This window comes from Schistocerca piceifrons, chromosome 1 (assembly GCF_021461385.2).
Source record: "Schistocerca piceifrons isolate TAMUIC-IGC-003096 chromosome 1, iqSchPice1.1, whole genome shotgun sequence".
Lineage (NCBI taxonomy): Eukaryota > Metazoa > Arthropoda > Insecta > Orthoptera > Acrididae > Schistocerca > Schistocerca piceifrons.
In genome coordinates this window covers 950672953-950694436 of record NC_060138.1, presented here as the reverse complement: position 1 = coordinate 950694436, position 21484 = coordinate 950672953, and positions in this window count along the sequence as shown.

Genomic DNA, 21484 nt, shown 5'->3' with positions numbered 1-21484 from the left:
TTATTGGCGAATCTGACTAAATTCATGTCCTTTTCTGTTGCGGTATGGTGGTAGTTTTCCTCACAGTGGTATTCTGCAAACAATGAATGGCTGGTGCCATATTGCCATGTTCCTTATACTTTATTTCAAAAGTTCTGCCTGTCTGTTCTATTTATACAGCATCACAGATGTTACACTGGAGTTGGTAAATGCCAGGTTTTTGGTAGTGTCCATTTGATCTTCCTTTTTCAGACATTTCTGCATAGAGTTTGTTACTTTGGTGTGCTATTTTTATTCCTTTACTCTGGAGCATGTTCCCAATTCTGTGTGTCAGTTTATTTCCGTAGGTGAGGGTGTATCAGCTTGTCTGTCGGATTTCTATGTTGTTCTCTTGTTGTTTTGTGGTGGTGAGAAAGAACACCCCCATCGGCATCACAAAATAATATGGTAAACTAGGTAATATCCCGTCCCTAGATCATCCACCACTGTACGATAATAGAGCCATAATTTACATACACAGTAGCCAGCACACGTTAGTTACCTTCACACACACACACACACACACACACACACCAACAAGCAAACCTAGATAATAACCCCCACTTTAAAAAAAAGGAAATAAATCAAATAAATTAATTACGTAAAATGACGAAGAAATGTATGATGAAATAAAAGAAAGTATTCAGATAGTGAAGGGAGACGAAAGTTTAATAGTCATGGGTGACTGGAATTCGGTTGTAGGAAAAGGGAGAGAAAGAAACGTTGTAAATGAATTTGGATTGGAGCTAAGAAATGAAAGAGGAAGCCGCCTGATAGAACTTTGCACAGACCACAACTTAATCATTGCTAACACTTGGTTCAAGAATCATAAAAGAGGGTTGTATACATGGAAGAACCCTGGAGATACTAGAAGGTATCAGATAGATTATATAATGGTAAGACAGAGATTTAGGAACCAGGTTTTAAATTGTAAGACATTTCCAGGGGCAGATGTGGACTCTGACCACAATCTATTGGTTATGAATTGTAGATTAAAACTGAAGAAACTGCAAAAAGATGGGAATTTAAGGAGATGGCACCTGGATAAACTGACTAAACCAGAGTTTCAGGGAGAGCAAAAAATGGCTCTGAGCACTATGGGACTCAACTGCTGTGGTCATAAGTCCCCTAGAACGTAGAACTACTTAAACCTAACTAACCTAAGGAGATCACACACATCCATGCCCGAGGCAGGATTCGAACATGCGACCATAGCGGTCGTGCGGTTCCAGACTGTAGCGCCTTTAACCGCTCGGCCACTCCGGCTCAGGGAGAGCATAAGGGAACAATTGACAGGAATGGGGGAAAGAAATACAGTAGAAGAAGAGGAATGGTTAGCTTTGAGGAATGGAATAGTGAAGGCAGCAGAGGATCAAGTAGGTAAAAAGACGAGGACTAGTAGAAATCATTAGGTAACAGAAGAGATACTCATTTTAATTGATGAAAGGAGAAAATACAAAAATGCAGCAAGTGAAGCAGGCAAAAAGGAATACAAACGTCTCAAAAATGAGATCGACAGGAAGTGCAAAATGGCTAAGCACGGATGGCTAGAGGACAAATGTAAGGATGTAGAGGCTTATCTCACTAGGGGTAAGATAGATACTGCCTACAGGAAAATTAAAGAGACCTTTGGAGAAAAGAGAACCACTTGTATGAATATCAAGAGCTCAGTTGGAAACACAGTTCAAAGCAAAGAAGGGAAAGCAGAAAGGTGGAAGGAGTATATAGAGGGTCTATACAATTATGATGTACTTGAGGACAATATAATGGAAATGGAAGAGGATGTAGATGAAGATGAAATGGGAGATACGATACTGCGTGAAGAGTTTGACAGAGCAATGAAAGACCTGAGTCGAAACAAGGCCCGGGAGTAGACAACGTTCCATTAGAACTACTGTCGGCCTTGGGAGAGCCAATCCTGACAAAACTCTACCATCTGGTGAGCAAGATGTATGAGACAGGCGAAATACCCTCAGACTTCAAGAAGAATATAATAATTCCAATCCCAAAGAACGCAAGTGTTGACAGATGTGAAAATTACCGAACAATCAGTTTAATAAATCACGGATGCAAAATACTAACGCGAATTATTTTCAGACGAATGGAAATACTGGTAGAAGCCGACCTCGGGGTAGATCAGTTTGGATTCCGTACAAATATTGGAACACGTGTGGCGATACTGACCCTACGACTTATCTTATAAGCTAGATTAAGGAAAGGCAAACCTACGTTTCTAGCATATGTAGACTTGGAGAAATCTTTTGACAATGTTGACTGGAATACTCTCTTTCAAATTCTGAAGTTGGTAGGGATAAAATACAGGGAGCGAAAGGCTATTTACAATTTGTACAGAAACCAGATGGCAGTTATAAAAGTCGAGGGGTATGAAAGGGGAGCAGTGGTTGGGAAGGGAGTGAGACAGGGTTGTAGCCTATCCCAGATGTTATTCAATCTGTATATTGAGCAAGCAGTGAGGGAAAAGAAAGAAAATTTCGGAGTAGGTATTAAAATCCATGGAGAAGAAATAAAAACTTTGAGGTTCCCCGATGACATTGTAATTCTGTCAGAGACAGCAAAGGACTTGGAAGAGCAGTTCAACGGAATGGACAGTGTCATGAAAGGAGGGTATAAGATGACCGTCAACAAAAGCGAAACGAGGATAATGGAATGTGGTCGAATTAAGTCGGGTGATGCTGGGGGAATTAGATTAGGAAATGAGTCACTTAAAGTAGTAAAGGAGTTCTCCTATCTGGGGAGCAAAATAACTGATAATAGTCGAAGTAGAGAGGATATCAAAATATGTAGACTGGCAATGGCAAGGAAAGCGTTTCTGAAGAAGAGAAATTTGTTAACATCGAGCATAGATTTAAGTGTCAGAAAGTCGTTTCTCGAAGTATTTGTATGGAGTGTAGCCATGTATGGAAGTGAAATATTGACGATAAATAGTTTGGATAAGAAGAAAATAGAAGCTTTCGAAATGTGGTGCTACAGAAGAATGCTGAAGATTAGATGGGTAGATCATATACCTAATGAAGAGGCATTGAATAGGATTGGGAAGAAGAGAAGTTTGTGGCACAACTTGACTAGAAGAAGGGATCGGTTGGTAGGACATATTCTGAGGCATCAAGGGATCACCAATTTAGTATTGGAGGGCACCGTGGAGGGTAAAAATCATAGAGGGAGACCAAGAGATGAATACACTAAACAGATTCAGAAGGATGTAGGTTGCAGTAGGTACTGGGAGATGAAGAAGCTTGCACAGGATAGAGTAGCATGGAGAGCTGCATCAAACCAGTCTCAGGACTGAAGACCACAACAAAAACAACAAATTACATAAAAAAAATAAATTAAAAATGTAATCTCTGTCTCTCTCTCTCTCCCCCCCCCCCCCACCCCCCCAATCCTCCCAGTCGGAAAAATCTCTTCCTACTCGAAAATCGAGCGAGGTGGTGCAGTGGTTGGCACATTGGACTCGCATTCTGGAGGACGACGGTTCAAATCCTAATTTAGGTCTTCCGTGATTTTCCTAAATCACTTCAGTCAAAATGCCGAGATGGTTCCTTTGAAAGGGCATGGCAGACTTCTTTCCCCATCCCACCGTCTTTTGATGGGACTGATGACCTCGCTATTTGGTACCCTCCCCCAAATCAACCAACCAACCAACCGACTTGGAAAACACCGAGCGATAGCAGACGCCTCGACGACTATCGAAACAAACACAAACACGAACGCATCCCTCAATAACAAAACAAAACACGCAAAATGACGAACGAACACCGATAATTCCCAACGCAGAGGTGTAAATGTATTAAGTGCAGCGATTGTGAGAATACCCCAGGGAGCAAACTGCTGAGGTCATGGGTTCCTAAGTTAAGTGCAGTGAAAGTGCCGTGTGCAGATGCAAATATTCAACATATGCACGTGGAAGACGAAGAAGATCGGAATAAACAAAAACAAAAACATGAGTAACGAAAAGAATGAAAACTGTTTATAGTAATAAGTAATGTATGCAAATTGTTAATGACCAAAAGAAACAAAATTTTTAGAAGAAAAAACCATATTGTTATAGTGACCACTGAAGATGCTTTAAAATAAAGAGAAACATTTACTACAGGTGCGAAAGACGGGAATCAACCTATACAACTTGTATATGTGCAACTGTGGGAAAAAGACGTAAAAAGACAAAGAAACTTCATGGTTTTCTTAGTTCAGTGATCCGATTATTTCTTCTACGATTGATGAAAGTTCCGTAGGTGTAGTGAAATGATGCAGGATGTGTTGTTACTGTATGGGGGTGTTTTTCTTGATTAGGCTGTGGTCCTCTTATTGCACTTGAAAACCGTTAAATGCGAAAGATATGAACACATATTACAGCAATGTGTACCGCGTACTGTAGAGGCACAGTCGGAGACGATGATCGATGCTATCAACATGACGATGTACATTACAATAAAGCAACACCTGAGAAAGTGGTTTGTGGCCAATAACATTCCTGACATCGACTGGTATGCCCGGAATCCAGACCTGAATCCAATGGAACACGTTTGGTATGTGTTAGAACATTGAGTTGGCTTCAGATCTCAGCCTCTAACGTAACAATCTCTGGGTTCGGATCTTGAGGAAGAGTGGACTGCCATTCCTCCACAGACATTCAGACACCTCATTGGAAGTGTCCCGAGAAGGATTCAATCTGTCATGAAGGCAATGGTTGGACACAACTCGTATTAATGTCTACTAATAGGGGTCTGTATAATTTTGATCGCGTAGATGAGATGCCTCAGTATCCTAAAAGAAGTTGGATCATTGCGTATTTTCTTGAGGACTGTGAGTCCAGATTTTTTGAAACTGAGTCAAAAGCTTTAACAAAATATGAGTCACTCGAAAGTGGAAGCCGATACTTATTTCTCCATACTAAACTTTTTGTCTAACCTTGCGGAAGGCCTGCTGTGCTTCATCCACTTCTGAAACCAGCTTCCTTTTCGCCTATTTAAATTCCAATGATTTCCAATGTAATTGGCTGTAAGTTTTATGTATGTCTTGCACATTATGGAGAGGACACTGGTATATAGTTTCTTTACGTCTATCGTGCCTCCTTTCTTGTGAAGTAGGACAAATAAAACATTGCTCCGGTTTTGGGAAAATGCCTTCCTCAGCCCACATATTGTAATTAGTTCTACAAGCTCTTTTGGTATTAGCTGGTGTCCGCCTTCAACCAATCTACTGAATCATTATTATCACCAAGCGGTCTGTTTTCCTTCGTATTTGGGATGGCTTTATAAACCTGGCACAACGTCTAGAGTGTCATGATCTTCTCCTTTGTTTCTATCCCATTTTCTATACTTACAGTTAAGGAAGTTTTGTAATGCTTCTACATTTTCCTATTTGCTTTTAATGCTTTTGATATGGTACAGTGCTCTAGCAGAAACAAAATCTCATAATCCACATTTCTTATTTCCTATCTGTTAAGTCTATACACTGCTAGCTTTGTATTTATATTAAACCACATTTTGGGCGTCTATCATTACTTCCAGATCAAATTGTTTAGGACTGTCAAATGAGATGCACTTTTTAAAATATCAGATAAATTACTTTCAATTCTGTTCTTACCTCTCAAGTCAGTTTTCTATTTGCTGCCTTCTAAGTGAATGTGCTATATACCAACACGATTATGTTTTCAATTTTTTGATTTCATTTTCTTGGAAATAAAACTAAACTGATGTCTTGTATTACACAGCCACATAAAAAACCGATAGGTTTCAATTACACCTAAATAGCGTAACATGTAATTAGACATCCTTAACACCAAGTCATTGATGTAGATAAGTAGTCGACAGGAATATTACTTCATTCAAAAGTAAAAGAAGTTTTAATAGGTCTTAATTCATGAGACTCAAAAGTATGAGCCAGGAGCAAGAACAAAGTGAATACCGTTACATTATGTTTCGCACTTACAACAATATTTGTGAGTTATGAAAGTAATGCAAAATATAATTACACAATACGTGCATAGTATCGTTAGGATATAACACAAGACGGAGCTGTCAGGAACCTGGAAAGCTTACAGGAAGATAACGTTTGTGCAAGCCTCTGCTTGCACATGTAAAGAAGTTTCTAAGGTATTGCACAGCATACTAAAAAAAGTGCGTGAGACAGTACATTCGTTACACCCCCAGTTATTTTTAATTAATCATGTGGGCATAAATAATTATTTACATGTTGCCTATCAGTAATGTACTCGTTTACGTATTTACATTAGTTACGTAAAACAACTGTAACATTAGGTAAAGTTTTTTAAAGGAGAACTATAAAATACTATACTCGTTCAATACTTACGGGACTAGAGTAATAAACCTTACATTTACCTGGATAATGTTGGTTCCATGAATTCTTCAATCTCCACTACACATTCCTTTTTAAGCCATACTTGTAAATGAACAATTTATGTTATTTGCTAAATCATTTTTGGAAATTACAAAAAATTCACGGAACAAAATGCGACGATGCGACGATAATGCACTCCCCTTCCTGATGAACATTTCAATCATCAGTAATGAAGATAAGTTCAATGGTACCAAACATCTGGCCAATAGGGCGGATCCTCCAACTGCGACACGACCCTGGCTGAACGAAAGCGGGCGTTGCCACGCAATAGAAACTAAGCACCGGAATGAATCAGTTCGGCACTGTCACGTTGGGTGCCCTTTAGTGATCCACCCATGACGTCCCTGAAGAAGATTACATTCAGGGTTTGCCCTTGGTTGCAGATTTCGACTCATACTACGCCCTGAACGCCGAAAGACAAGATGAGCACCATCTTTGATCGGTATCGTTTAGCTTTCTTTATGGAGAGGAATTTGGTCTTACTCAGTGCTTAGAGCGGAACTGGGGTAATACTCGTAATGGCACCGTTTTCCCAGACTGTGATAATTATCTCCTCAAAAGTCTTGTCCTGAGTCAGCGATTCCAGCAAGACCTTACGATATCGTCACCAGTTGTTCTTGCTGCTACAGTACATGGTGTCGCGCAACGAAGAGTACACACATGCCTCTTCTTCCCAGATTCTATTCAAATGGCTCTGAGCACTATGAGACTTAACGTCTAAAGTCATCAGTCCCCTAGAACTTAGAACTACTTAAACCTAACTAACCTAAGGACATCACACACATCCATGCCCAAGGCAGGATTCGAACCTGCGACCGTAGCAGTATCGCGATTCCGGACTGACGCGCCTAGAACCGCTCGGCCACCACTGCCGGATGAAGCAAGGGTCTCCGATAGTTGACAGTTGTTTAGTAGCTTTTCTGACGTACTGCCGGTAACAGCGGTTAGCGGTATCAAATATTCATACTCCGTTGATGGCGGTGAACTCACCAGCAATTTCATTTAGCTTATTAGCCATTACTCAAATAACTGCTGTTTATTACTCGACAGTCGTGCACTGGCACAAGACGTACATGTAAACGCAATGCCTTTGTGGTATAAACTGAGGACCGTTTTAATAAAACTCGACAAACACTATTTATAAAATTTTACTGGAGATTTATTACTTGATTCAAAAAATAAAAAAGTAATATTTTTCATCCACGTAGACAGGGATTGATGAAGGAATAATTCAAACCCATCGCTAACTGTCTTTGCTGAGAAAGAAAGTTATAAGTCACAGGCACTTTTTACAAAACTAATCTTATCCAATTTTCTTCTTTATTTTATTAAGTAAGGTGTCACAAATATACATTCTAAGCACTTAAATTCCATGGGCTCTTAAGGATATTACATTTTGTAGCCAATAACGCAAGATGAAGTTAACGAAGTAGTAGTAAATTTTTATTATTTCTGAAAGTAACACATGAACACAAGCCTCCACAATAACAAAGTCTGTTTCTCACATCTTAAAAATATTATGAAACGCATAGTGTTATGTTTGGATGAATACTAAAGCAATGGTACACAATATAATACAATGTTTAGATTTAATGTTTTGTGAAATGTGAAACAATACTGAAACATAGTCCTATTTAATGTAAAGGTTCTTCATAATGCACAGTTTTGTCTTCAGTATCATTATAATTCTCTTGTACAACTTTTAAATAAAACTCTTTACTTACTTCACACCATTAGCTTTATTTTTGCTTATGTGATTCACTGATGGAAGTGCTTTAAACTTTATCGCAGCACTTCTCTTTCCAGGTTTCAGCCCTCACCGTCTACCGGTCAAGCAAAGTAGTGTTTTGGAAAAGGCATTGTGCTCTGCTATTATGTCCTGCTACATAATGCGTTAGTCTTTGCTTCTTATATCTTAAAAGATAATTTGGCTTTCATTACACAGTTGGTGACTAATTTCATATAGTAACTATACTAGTTTTTACCTCAAACATTAACCTTCCCAAAATGTCATAATATTGTAAGCCCAAACATTGTCTTGCATTTTCTTAGTTATTTTTCAGTACGGCTAAAAAAAAAAAAAAACCAGCCTGGAGGCGAATCAGCTACGCCAACATATTGAGAAATAATGCTGAATTCCTTTAAATACCTTTGCGCTTTCAATGTAAGTCATATGCATTGCCATTATTGTGGATATTTTGTTTTGGGAGCCACAAAAATCATAAAATGATGTGAGACTTAGATTTAACGCAACTTCTTCCATTAGACCTTGCTCTAAAGAAATTAAATAAACTTCCACAGTGCATGCAGTTTCGTTTGCTTCCCACATCCTCACCCGTTCCCAAGTCCTGACATGAGGCACTCTCAAGCCATGTGTCGTTAACTACTTTGCGCCTTTCCTTTTGTGAATATTTTAATGTCGTAAATTTACACAGCCAGAAAACTCTGGAGCAAAATAATTTTCCAATACACAGTTTGGGAAAGGGCTGGTTCTGCTTCCAGTCAAAACTCACTGTTACAGTGTTTTTTTTTTAATTTTCATTCGAAATGTAGAAAAACCTTGTTGCTCTTATTATGTGCAACATTCAGCCTGTTCTCATATTTTTTAATTCCAAATCTTGAGACGACTTTAACCACACAAAGTTTGCAGAAGCTGAGCAAGTAACAGTCTGAGAATTTCCAAACCCCATGTTGAAACATTTGTAGAATACCTTTCTATATCCTGAAAGAGAGCAGCCCAGCGAACCTTGTTTAGCTCGAGGAGCATTGTGTGTATCATCCTTTTTTTGAAGACTAACTCTGGTGGAAGATATGACCGAGTAACTTTATTTCTAGAATACTGATAAGACCTGCTTTCATACTTAAGTAGATCCTTTTTAATGAACTGCGACTACTCTTTGTCCGTTTCCTCGTCCACTTCGAGTCTCCTTTGGTAGTACGCCCTCCGGCTAATACGAGTCGTATCTTTTTGCAATACGCCTGAGCCACCTCTAGGCATTATTATAAAATACGTGTAGAATATAAAATAATAGTAAATATAAAATATTAATATTAATAAATATTAATATTAATAAAAATGAAATAATAATGTAATAATAAATATAACTTGTTCACACAATTATTTTTGTTTTTACAAACTATTTGTTTCGGCTATTAATAAATTCAGACTGACCTGTCACTTTTTTTTATGTTGAGACACGTACAGGAATCTCTTGGCCTTCTTCTTTTCTTATATTCTTATATTCTTATATTCTTTTCTTATATTCTCACTTGCCGTAGTAAGAAATCATTCTGTTCAACTTGTTTTATTCATTTAAACTATAGAGGTTATTTGTACAATGAATATATCATTGAAACATAAATATCCTGATTTTCATATTGTTTCCTTTGTTGTTTAAATATGGTTACAGTCCATACACAGATGTTCATTTGTGGGTGCAATACTGCACTTCTTACTCTTTTGACGTTGATGATTCCTGATTTTTCTCCCATTTTACATCTCCTGCACAATTTAGAATATTCTGAATCTTCTAACATCTTAAAACTGACGTTCCAACAAGAACGTCCTACAACAGCTACTAATCTTATCGAGAAACAGTGACAGAACATGAAACAGATTAAGCGGACAATATGCATTGCTGAGCAGCCTGTTGTTTTACGTTGTAAGATATTGATTCCTGTGATTCCCCAACAATAAATACATGGGAATGTATAGGCTATTAAATTTAACTTTCAAATTTTATGTTCGAAGTTTCAACCAATCAGTGTAAAAGAAAGATCTGTTGAGTTTTGTGGAATCTTTAAGAACGAAGATATCGAGTTTTCTGAAGACTTGCTACATTTGGGAGCGCTTTAGATCCCAAATATTCAGTTACGTAGCACTCATCTTAGTCATTGTGTGAGGCTCATATTAAAGTACCAAAATTCGCAAAAAATAGAAACCAGTAAAAAAAAATCACGACGGAAACCAACGAGAAGACAATAAAAAAAGAAAGATAAAAAAGGGAGAAAAACTACCACAGTGAACAAAAGTGAACTGACGTCCTTAAGGAAAAATTATATGCTTAGACTTGTAACGTATGCCTCAACTGCGTTTAAAGGAAATATATACTGAAGAGCCAAAGAAACTAGCACATCTGCCTAATATCGTGTGGGAGCCCCGTGAGCACGCAGAAGTGCCGCAACACGACGTGGCATGGACTTGACAAATGTCTGAAGTAGTGCTGGAGGAAACTGACACCATGAAGCCTGCAGGGCTGTCCATAAATACATGAGAGCACGAGAGGCTGGAGACCTCTTCTGAAGAGAACGTTGCAAGGCATCCCAGAAATGCTCAATAATGTTTATGTCTGGGGAGTTGAGTGGTCAGTAGAAGTGTTTAAACTCAAATGAGTATTCCTGGACTTACTCTGTACCAATTATGGACGTGTGGGACGTCACATCGTCCTATTGGAATTGTCCAAGATCGTTGGAATGCACAATGGACGTGCATGTATACAGGTGGTCAGATAGGATGCTTACATACGTGTTACCCGTCTGATTCGTATCAGGTGTCCCATAACACTCCAGCTGCACACGCCCCATACCATTACCGAGCCTCCACCGGCTTGAACATTCCCCTGCTGACATGCAGGATCTATGGATTCATGAGGTTGTCTCCATACCCGTACAAGTCTATCCGCTCGATACAATTTGAAACAAGACCCGTCCGACTAGGCAATATGTTCCCAGTCATCAACAGTCCATTGTCGGTGTTGACGGCCCAGGTGAGACGTAAAGCTTTGTGTCGTGCAGTCATCAAGGGAGCACGAGTAGGCCTTCGGCTCCGAATGCCCATATGGGTGATGTTTCATTGAATGCTTAGCACCCTGACACTTGTTGATGACCCAGCATTGAAATCTGCAGCAATTTGTGGAAGTGTTGCACTTCTGTCACGTTGAACGTTTCTCTTCAGTCGTCACTGGTCCCGTTCTTGCACGATCTTTTTCCGGCCACAGTAACGTCGGAGATTTGATATTTTACCGGATTTCTGATACTCACATTACACTCGTGAAATGGTCGTACGGGAAAATCCGCGCTTCATCTGCACCTCGGATTTTTGTGTCCCATCGCTCGTGCGCCGACTGCCGTTGTAGTAGCAGTAACAGAGCTAACAACTACGCCAGACACTTGTTGTCTTATATAGGCGTTGCCAACCGCAGCACCGTATTCTGCCTGTTTACATATCTCTGTATCTGCATACACATGCCTATACTAGTTTCTTTGGCGCTTCAGTGCATAACTGTTACCTCATAAGTAACGGTAATCAGATGAGCGAAGAGGTTTTTTCTCTCTCTCTCTCTCTCTCTCTCTTTTTTTTTTTTTTTTTTTTTTTTTTGCTGTCATCTAAGCCGTGTACCTATTACAAACTGGTGTTCCGCTTTCTGTTAATATAGGGAATTAATTTAAAAACAGTTCTTGAATAAACGAAGTCATTCAACTGTATGCTTGTACATGTGTATTCCAGTTGGTTAGCGCGGGAGTTACAGGTCCTCGAAAGTCGCACTCTTTACTGTAATCACACTTTCCCTTCAGCCCCATAGATTAGTTAATTACATAAAAGTTCATATTATGAAATTCAGTTATTTTCCTTACATGAAACAGCTCACGATTTATTTCTACGTGCATAATTCAAACTCGGTTATCAATAAAAGAAATAATATGCCATGTATTAAAGTGGCTGCTTTTATTACAATGGCTGATTCGGGTATCAGAATGGGTCAGTTCGCGGTCTGTAAATAGTGATAAACTCGTATTTCTTGGCAAATAATTCGGCAGTAACACATCCTGAGAGTACTTGAACAGTTATTCGACACGTGAGCTACGGTAAGAACCGTTAGTACGGGTAATATTAAAAGTACGCATACAGATGCAGTACGCTCAAGTATTGTCTCTGTGAACTAATTAGGATAAACTTTTAAAGGGATGAAAATGGTATGTCTTATAACTGACTTGATTATAAAGAATCCTTCATTATAGTGATAAATCGTCTGACAGTTCCGTCTCTGTGTTTAATCCATAAAATTACATTTCTAAGATTCCTCCTTCTTCGACGATAAAAACCAAAGCACAAGTAATGGTGTTTTCCGTAAGCGGACTTCCACCAATTTACACTCGTATGCAAAACTTCATGACGAAAGTAATTTTCGCATGGTGTGTCACTCCGAAGTAACATAGCTCGATGAAATTTGGATCGTACATAGAAAGAACTTCTACGGTACAATACAGAACATAACTGAATGAAATACTCACTGGGGCTAACAGAAATGGTGCTTTTATTCAAAGATAACCACACGAAACCGTCGCACTTATGGTGATCTCGTACGTATTACAAAAGGTGGGACGTGGATCTTAATAGAGTGTGTGAACACCACAAACGACAATGCATGCTCTTCAAAGTGCTCCCACGTTCGACACAAGGCTGGCACAGAGTGCCTCTGGTAGGGCGTTCCGTTCGTCAGCTACCGCATTTGACAACTGTTAGGTGTTCGTTTGTGTATGTTGTAAGTGTACCGTCTTTAGCAATTTGGAGGTCAGTAGAACCATGCAGCATCATACATTCCTGTGCCATAACACTTAAACCACGAAGACGCTCGAGAATGTATCTGGGTTGCAATACGTGTTCCTACCTCTCGTCATAAGAGAGTAGGTCCAAAATTATCGAACATGTTTGTTTTGTTGGTCCTGGTGTTATCGTGTGGGGAGGCATAACGTAGCATTGGCGTACTGAGCGCCAAACCTTTGGCCACGACAAAGTCACCGGTAAACGTTATTGTGATGCTGAACTCCTTCTCCATGTACGTCTTTTTAGGATGCACCCAGCTCTGACTTCATTTTTATAGATGACAATGCGATATCGCATCGAGCAGCGGAAGTGAAGGAGTTCTTGCACCGCTTGCCCATTCCGCCGACTTCAATCCCTTAGAGCACATATAGAGTGCATTGGAGAGACGTACTGCAACACGTCGATATGCACCAACCACGAGCCAACAGTTGTCAACCCCGCTGGTGCAGAAATGGGACTTCCTACCACGAGAGCTCCTTATCAACCTTGAGACCATCATGGGAACACGTGGCAGAACATGAACTGCCGTCTGTAGTGATTACACATCCTATTAAGAACCGTGTCCCGCCTTTTGTAATGTCCAAAGGAGGACAATGAATCACGGTGATTTCTGAACAATTATTGTCTTTGAATAAGAATATCACTTCTGTTCCCCTCATTGCGTATTCGGTTCAGTTACCTTCTGAAGCATTCTATAGCAGTTCTTTCTATCTGGGGTCCAATTTTCCTAGAGCTATGTTACCTGGCCGGAACACTCCACGCGAAAGTTAATTCTGTCCTTACTTCTTGCACACTATTGAATTTCTACTACAGTCGATTAAATAGACTAACCTGTAAAAACATTAAACCTGTTTCAACTCCCTGTTCGTCACGTGACTAAAGTCTCGATTGGTTCTAACTTTACATGAAAGACTTACATTCTTTTGAAATGTTCCTTCAACAACAGTATGATGATGTTTGCGTGACCATTTATTTCAGAAGAGGTGATCAAAAAGTTTCCGTTCGAACGTTGTACAGTGCAGAATCGGTATTTCAGTCAGGTAAAATAACTGAGAGTTCTGAGGTTATCGATGCATGAGATTGAAGATACTCGTTTGAAGAAACAATATGTCCTGCTGCGTGAAGAAGTCAGTAACTACCTGCTGCATATTCTCGTTCGACAGGAATCGTCTCCCTTGAAGGCCCTTTTCAGGGATCAATGATGTGATGATCGCATCGTGAGAGATCGTGACTGTAGGGGAGGGGGGGGGGGGGGGAGCTCGAGTATCTGCCACTAGCGTTGGCGTATCTTCTATGTTCCAACGTTTGCGATGTACGGATGTGTAATAGCATGAAGCAGCAGCTCCCTTTATAGCAGTCGCTTTTCGACAGACATGCTGAATTATACACATTCTTCATTCTGCGATGGATATTTACCGGTGTTTGTCCTTCAGTAACCAGGAAAACAACAGCAGCATGTTGGTCCCGTTTGGACGCATTTGGTAATAAAGTCTCTATAGTTCACGTTTCCACATTTACGATGCAGCAGTTCCCTTAATCCAAAGCTCTGGGCACCTCTTACGGTATAAGCCTGCATGCACTGTCACAGTGTAAAGAATTGTTGAGATTACAAGGTTTCTTTCGAGTCTTCATAAACAGTTTATGGTTACTGGAACTATCAGAAATGAAAACTCTTCTGAACTCAGAGTTTCTGGTAGTTGTCTTTTCGCTAAATTTCATTTCCTTTCCCTTGCATTCTTTTTCCGAACACTGGTGACTATTTTTCTTTGACACATATTACTTTTACAAATACTCACGAAGAATAATCCATCATTCCAGTCTTTTTGTGTATGAAATATAATCTTTCTAACTTCCATCGCACAGTTTACGTTGAAGATAAGAGGCACAGCCAAACATTTTGCATGGAGCTAAGAAAATTGGATATTTTTTCTGCAGCTCCACAGACACGTGTTCGGGTGATTAATAAGGCTGAAATTTCGTAGTGAACGCAACTAAAATATTAAACATCGCACTTGTTTCGACAAGACAGCAGAAACAGGATATAAATAAAACAGTTTCGTTGTGGTTAATTTATCTTCGCAGCGGTCATATCGAAAGATCTCACATCGATCGGTTAGCGCCATCAGATGTAGTATGTCAGTAGATTGAAGAGTGATTAGCGCTTCTGTGGGTTAAGTTCTATTCCGCGGAAGAACGCATTACCTGCCGACAAGATGACTTAAAAGAATCAGTTTCCCGTCTAGCAGTGCAGTGCAACGCGTGGAGATTTACGTAGATGCTTTTGATGAACGTGTCTTGAGCTGTAATAGTTACTAATTTCTGTATTCCATATATTAAGAACACATGAAATGGAAAATAAATACTCCCACATTTGTCTGAGCACTGGGTAGCCATTCATTTAAGAAGCACGTTGCGAAAAGGACGGTATAACAACAGTATAAGGGCAATTGCCTTTAGCTGCTCCTTGTGAGTTTACCGACAGACTGTAACGCCTCCTGGGGCGCAACTGAAAAATAATGTCTGTACGTGTGGGTGGGTAAAGGAGAGGGGGTAGAAAGGGAGGGGGGTAGGATATACAGAGAATGAGAGAGCGTGTATCGCGTACATAAAGGAAGGTAGAAGAAACTTGTTTATGACTCTAATCGCCAGATCTTATTAACACCACAGTAATTTAATGTGAGGAGAAGGTTTATGCATTCAATTAACCAACACCTAAATAATAGTAAGCGCGTTCTTCGGACATGGCGGACCATCTAATGAGCTTATAACGGTAATACAACTTTCAGAGTGTAGGACGATTCGAAGGATGAGCACATTTCCCACTGCACAACGTGTGTTGCCATCAGCTGTTCGCATGCTTATTTTTCACCTCTAACACTTTGCGGAATTCCGCCAATATGCTTACTATGCACATGTAGTTATTACTAAGGCGACAATATTACACAGTTTACGAAGTGGATTAACTTTCTAACAGCAGCTGAAAACAGGATAAGGTTCTTTATTATCAAGGGAGCGTTTCAAGACGGAAAAATCAAAAAAGCTTAGCTACGCACAGGTAAATAAATGGTAGACTCACTTTTAAGGGAAGAATTCGAAGAAGACATATAAAACTGAAAACTTGACAACTGGTGGGTACTGATCATCAACCTGTGACCCTTAGCAAATTCAATTATCGGACTGTTGGAGTCACAGATCTGCAAGCTATACACGAATCCGTTTAATCGCCGAGAGATTAGCGTAACGACCAGTATTCTCCGTGGGAGATGCTACAGGAAAACAGTTGTGCGCCACGTAAAATCGTGCTCTTAAAATTGTGTAAGCGTACTTTTCATGATGTGTCAAGAGATACTTACAATAGTTCCAAATTTATATTGGTGTTCCGACAGTTCTAATCTCCTCCATTCACGAATGAAACAGTAGAGAGGGGTTATGGAGCAGAGATAGTTGAGTGACACTTTTAAGTGACCATCTTGGAAAGTCAGAGAACTTTTGGATGACACGTAGTTGCGTTAACGGTGACATTGATAACAAGTGTAGTAAAACTGTAGATATTCTAGCTGAACTTATTCCTATGTGAATCAAACGACTGGCAATGTTCGCAAGGATTGTAGCGTTACTTCTGCATTTGAGTTGAACGACGTTTTGTAGATGACTTACGTATCAACTGATTCCAATCATGAAGGTATCGTGCTCTGAAATACGCTTTCTGCTAAACTTGATTACTCTGTTACGAAGAACAACTGTTCCTTCCGACAGTACGACATAACATTAGGGGAAAAAACAGCCTACACATTCATAAATTTACACTTTCGACAATGGCCTTCTATTCGTTTGTATCTTTGGGTGAAAAAAATCAATTTCATTCAACAATGCGTCCCAAAAAATTAAAAGCCGACGCATTATGTAGCATTTTACAAGCTGTGATAATATATAAAAGAGAAGCCATGTTCTACATCTTACACATTTGTTACAGACATTATAAGTCTGTGAACAATTTTGATGATCAGAGCTCAATAAATATTTTAATTTCATTATGAGCTTCACTCCTTGTACAGTGGAGTAAACTTCCTGATGACAGGACATTTATCCGTTGCAACAACAAGAAAAAAATTGTATATTTAAAGTATTTTTACTGCATGGTTTCTTTTTAGAACTACATAAAGTTCTATAAATGAATCTATCACATCGACATCTGCTATTCTGCCAGCCAAAAAATAGTATAGTTCCATTAAAAATGCGTTGATACCTGTATCATACTTATTATTGAAGTTGCGAAAACGCGTTGTTCTTTGTTGTTGTGGAATCGGCAATGCTTTTGTTTCGTGAGATCCTGGTCAATGACACTGCAGATAAAAACACATTACAAATGGCTTTAAAGGGTCAAAAGTCGTTCCACCCTGTATAACGACTCAACTTTTCATTTGAAATAGTTTCTGAACCGTTTAAGATACCATAATTCCGTTTTCATTCCAACTAATTGTGAAAAAGTGTGCCTTACTTGACACACAGCCTTCTCTCAGAGCTATATTAGTTACAAGGACATAGGTACCAACTTCACTTTTCGCAATTTCTACTGCTGCTATCGTATTTCGCAAAGCGACAAATGCGACGGCATTTCACTTTTCAGAATCTGAGTAGTAGTTTCGGAGAAATTACAGTAATTTACATTCAGGATTTATCTGTTTTTAGCGTGAAACCCACTGCTGTCTTATGTGAAATTCGTGCGATGCCCGGTCTGTCAGCTAGTTCAGATATAAATGTGTAAAGAATGTCATGAGTTTAATGTCTATATATATACTTACATCATAAAACTACTTCAGTAACAACAACAAAAATAGCAACAGAAAAATATAGGAATATGGTCGTAAATACTCTTTTAAAATTTCATTTATGTCATCAAGTGTCCCAGACGCCCACTGTCTATTGCAGTCGCTGGTGCAAGTACGTCTAGAGAGACTGAAGAGGTTTCTTCCTTATGATGGCACACGCTGCAATAGTACGGTGTGGTAACCTCTCACGGGTCCTCGGAACATGTGCATAGACTTCAGTTTTGATATCATCCCTGAGAAAAGACTAGTGGCGTTAAATCTCTGCAACAATTTATAGCTGTCTTACTTGTGCTCATATGTATCAACTATAGCCATTTTCAGGACAATTATACAGTATACGAATCTGCCCCTCACACAAATTACATCAGTTTACTCGTACACTGGGTAGCATTACGAACTGAAACAGAAGTTATTAGACTAGTCTGAGATAAAAGCTACTTGATACAAAAGATTTAATTGAGAAAACTATTTCGCACATTACCATGAAATGATAAGCATCCCCTGCGGGTAACAGCACTTCCTGGACGATACGTTAAATGCAAAATATGCACTATTAGGACAACCTATTGAGTCACTTACATAAAAAACAACAGATCAGAAACAAAAAGCACGTCTATTACTGGAAATGGTCGAAGTGTAATTACGACATGACGTGCATGTCATGGCATTATGAAAATTAAAACAGTGGTACCCTTGATGTCCTCTGTAATACAAGAAAATTACTGTATTACATGATCTGTTGTTGTGCTATTGAACCGTGGTAATAAGGTCTAAGTTCAGAGTTTTACTATTCTCGTTCTACGATTGTCACGCACATTTTTTTTAAAGGGTAAGCAGGAAGCGACACCCAGCGGTGAAGGTTTCTCCGTGACATAGCTAGCACAGTGGGCCGACTTTGATCCCCACCGTATGGTTACGCACAGCGTTTCTCATTTGGCTGTGCCACGTTTCTGACTCTGCAAGACTTGGCAGGAATTTTATAGATGAGGGTGCTTCAAGTACACTACCGGCCATTAAAATTGTAAAAGTGTAATATCACAACACTTATATCTTCTAAGTGAATATTAAATCATGCATAAAACTACAGAGCTTTTGTGTTCAACGGATCCAACGGATTTTACACGGACATGTCTTCAATGTGTTTGGATATTCAAATTCGGGATGCTTTTTACAGTTACATTAAGGACCAAAGTTTTCATTTAACGTTCGCAAATGTAAGTGTGACCTGTACCGGACGTCAGACATTCAGATTATACTTCGACTCTTCCCAGATTTCTGCGTGTTTATTGCAATAGGGGAGGCACGCCCACAGACGTCAATTAAGAAGTCGCATACTGTGTACATCAGATCTCGAAGGCCAATAGCGCAAAGCCAGATCCTAAGCCCCTCGCGACCTTTCCATCTCGGCAGGTCTTTGTTAAGAAATGTTCTTAAATGCAGGAGCCGCTGAGTTTTTGCTCCAACTAGTTGAATATTGAAATACTCGGCACGTTCTCGTGATTGCGGTATAAGCTGGGTATCCCTGAGACCGTATTTTCCGAAAAGATGACCGGTCGTAAATATTTTCTCGAGCGACAGCTTAAAACACATAAATGTTTAGAGGGTGTCTGGTATTCGATTATGGGAAGTTACAGCTATGTTCCTCATGCTAATACGTAATAGTGTTCCTCATATTATTACATAGTAGCGGTTCTCTTTTCCATTCAGATGCAACGTAGCCCCATCTCTGAACAGTGAACTTGAAAGAAATTTGGTATCTTCCATGTCTACGCCCATGGTGAAGTCACAAAACTTTACAAGTTGCTTATCACCATCACGAAGGGCTTGCAGGAACTGAAGATGAAATGGTCTGAAAAGCAAAAGTCGCCGTAAAACACGCCAGACAGGCACTCGAAGGAGGAATAACTCTCGCTTAGTGTCATGAGTAGACTTCTGTCGACTACGAAAAAAAAAAAATGTTGGTTTAAGTAATGATATCTGCACCATTTACTTATCTTTTTATCATGCTTAGCACAACGCATTCCGATAATCTATTCTCATTCACAAGTGCAATTGCTTAAATAAATACTTTTTTATGTTTGCGTGTGCGATAAAAGAATTACGTAAATAAATGCACTTGAAACGCGTTGTGCTAAGCATGAAAAAACAATAGCTGGTGCAGTTTTTCATTATTTAAATCATGAATGACACAGTTGCAGGCCTTCCAGAAACATCGTTTATGATGAACGAAATTAATACTTTGTAGAACGCTAACATAAACGATTGATCAGACTGCTACCGCGTCACATTGTGAAATAACTGTCGCTGAGGTGTGTGATGCCTACCTTTCGATCACTGCTGCAGTGCCCTTCGTCTTGGTCTACTGGTTAAAGCTTACAAGCTAACGCACACGAATTGGTTGGATGCCCGCTCTACGTCTTGAACGAAGAAACGGAGGCAGCATGTAGATTTTTCCGTAGATAAACAACCGGTGTCTTGAAACGGCTAGTGCTATCGTCGAATACTTCGAGAGATAGGAGGCGCTGTGACGTGATCTTGAAGAAAATAATGGCCTAAAGCTGTATCTGAGTTGGAGCTGTTCGAACATAGGACGTGAAACTCCTTTTGTTGCTGTGTATCACCATCTCGGCCCGAGGCACATTTGTTAATGAACGAGCGAGCAGACCTGGTAGACACCAACAGGCAACCACATGAAGTGGCAAATTTCGGTTCCGATGAGTAAGTTAAAAATACACATCCCTAACTTATATCGTGAATCATGTGAAAGATTTAGTCCCCTGAAATTGGATGAATCTTTAAAATTTTCCGTATTTTTCGATGTACATATCCTCACGACAGTATTATTCTAATTCTCTTGTCGTAAACCTCCTCATGTTGTTTCTATTAGACTTATTTGACTATAACCATTACTGACTGAAACTGGTTGCCAAATAAGATATTAACACCTGTGATCAAGAACTTTTATAAATACCACAATTTCAACGCACTTTATTTAGCTTCTTCCAGTGAGAAGATCCCATCCCTCAAGTATGAATCTGGAGAATTTGTAGAGACAAGTCTACGGCTGCCGTAACGTAATGACTGAGCTCAGAACACTCTCGAGTACAAATTTCTTCTGATATGGATAAGTTGGAAGGGTGGTGAACAGCGTTTACATTAAATAAAAACGTCCCGGGCTCCCAACCCCGTCAATTGGCTGTGTATCTACCAGTGTACTGACGAATTCTCGTCGGCTCTTGTCAAGTGGTAACTGTCTGCCATGTGGTTGCTACACTTGTCCTTATTAAGCCATGATATTGACAATGACATCACGTTTGTTCATCTACCGTCGCATAAGAAAATGTTTCCGCTCCACGTTCTGCCGCACCTGCATTAACCACGCAACGGCTGGATGCTCACCTGTTTACTAGGGGTGCTAACGTATATTTCTACCTCTACAGATTCTTTTATTACGGTTTGTTACTCATTCCCGGAAACAGTTAGCATTCGTGATGTTAGAGGGGCCGTTGAATGCATTTTTGTGTTCATTTGCCATGTATCCCTTAGTTTCTCTGGATAGCGTAAACACAGACATTTCTCATGTTCAGCCCGACGTATCATTGTTCGCATTCTTACGGTATTTCGTAAAAGCGGCGAGTTTTGAGCCACGGGC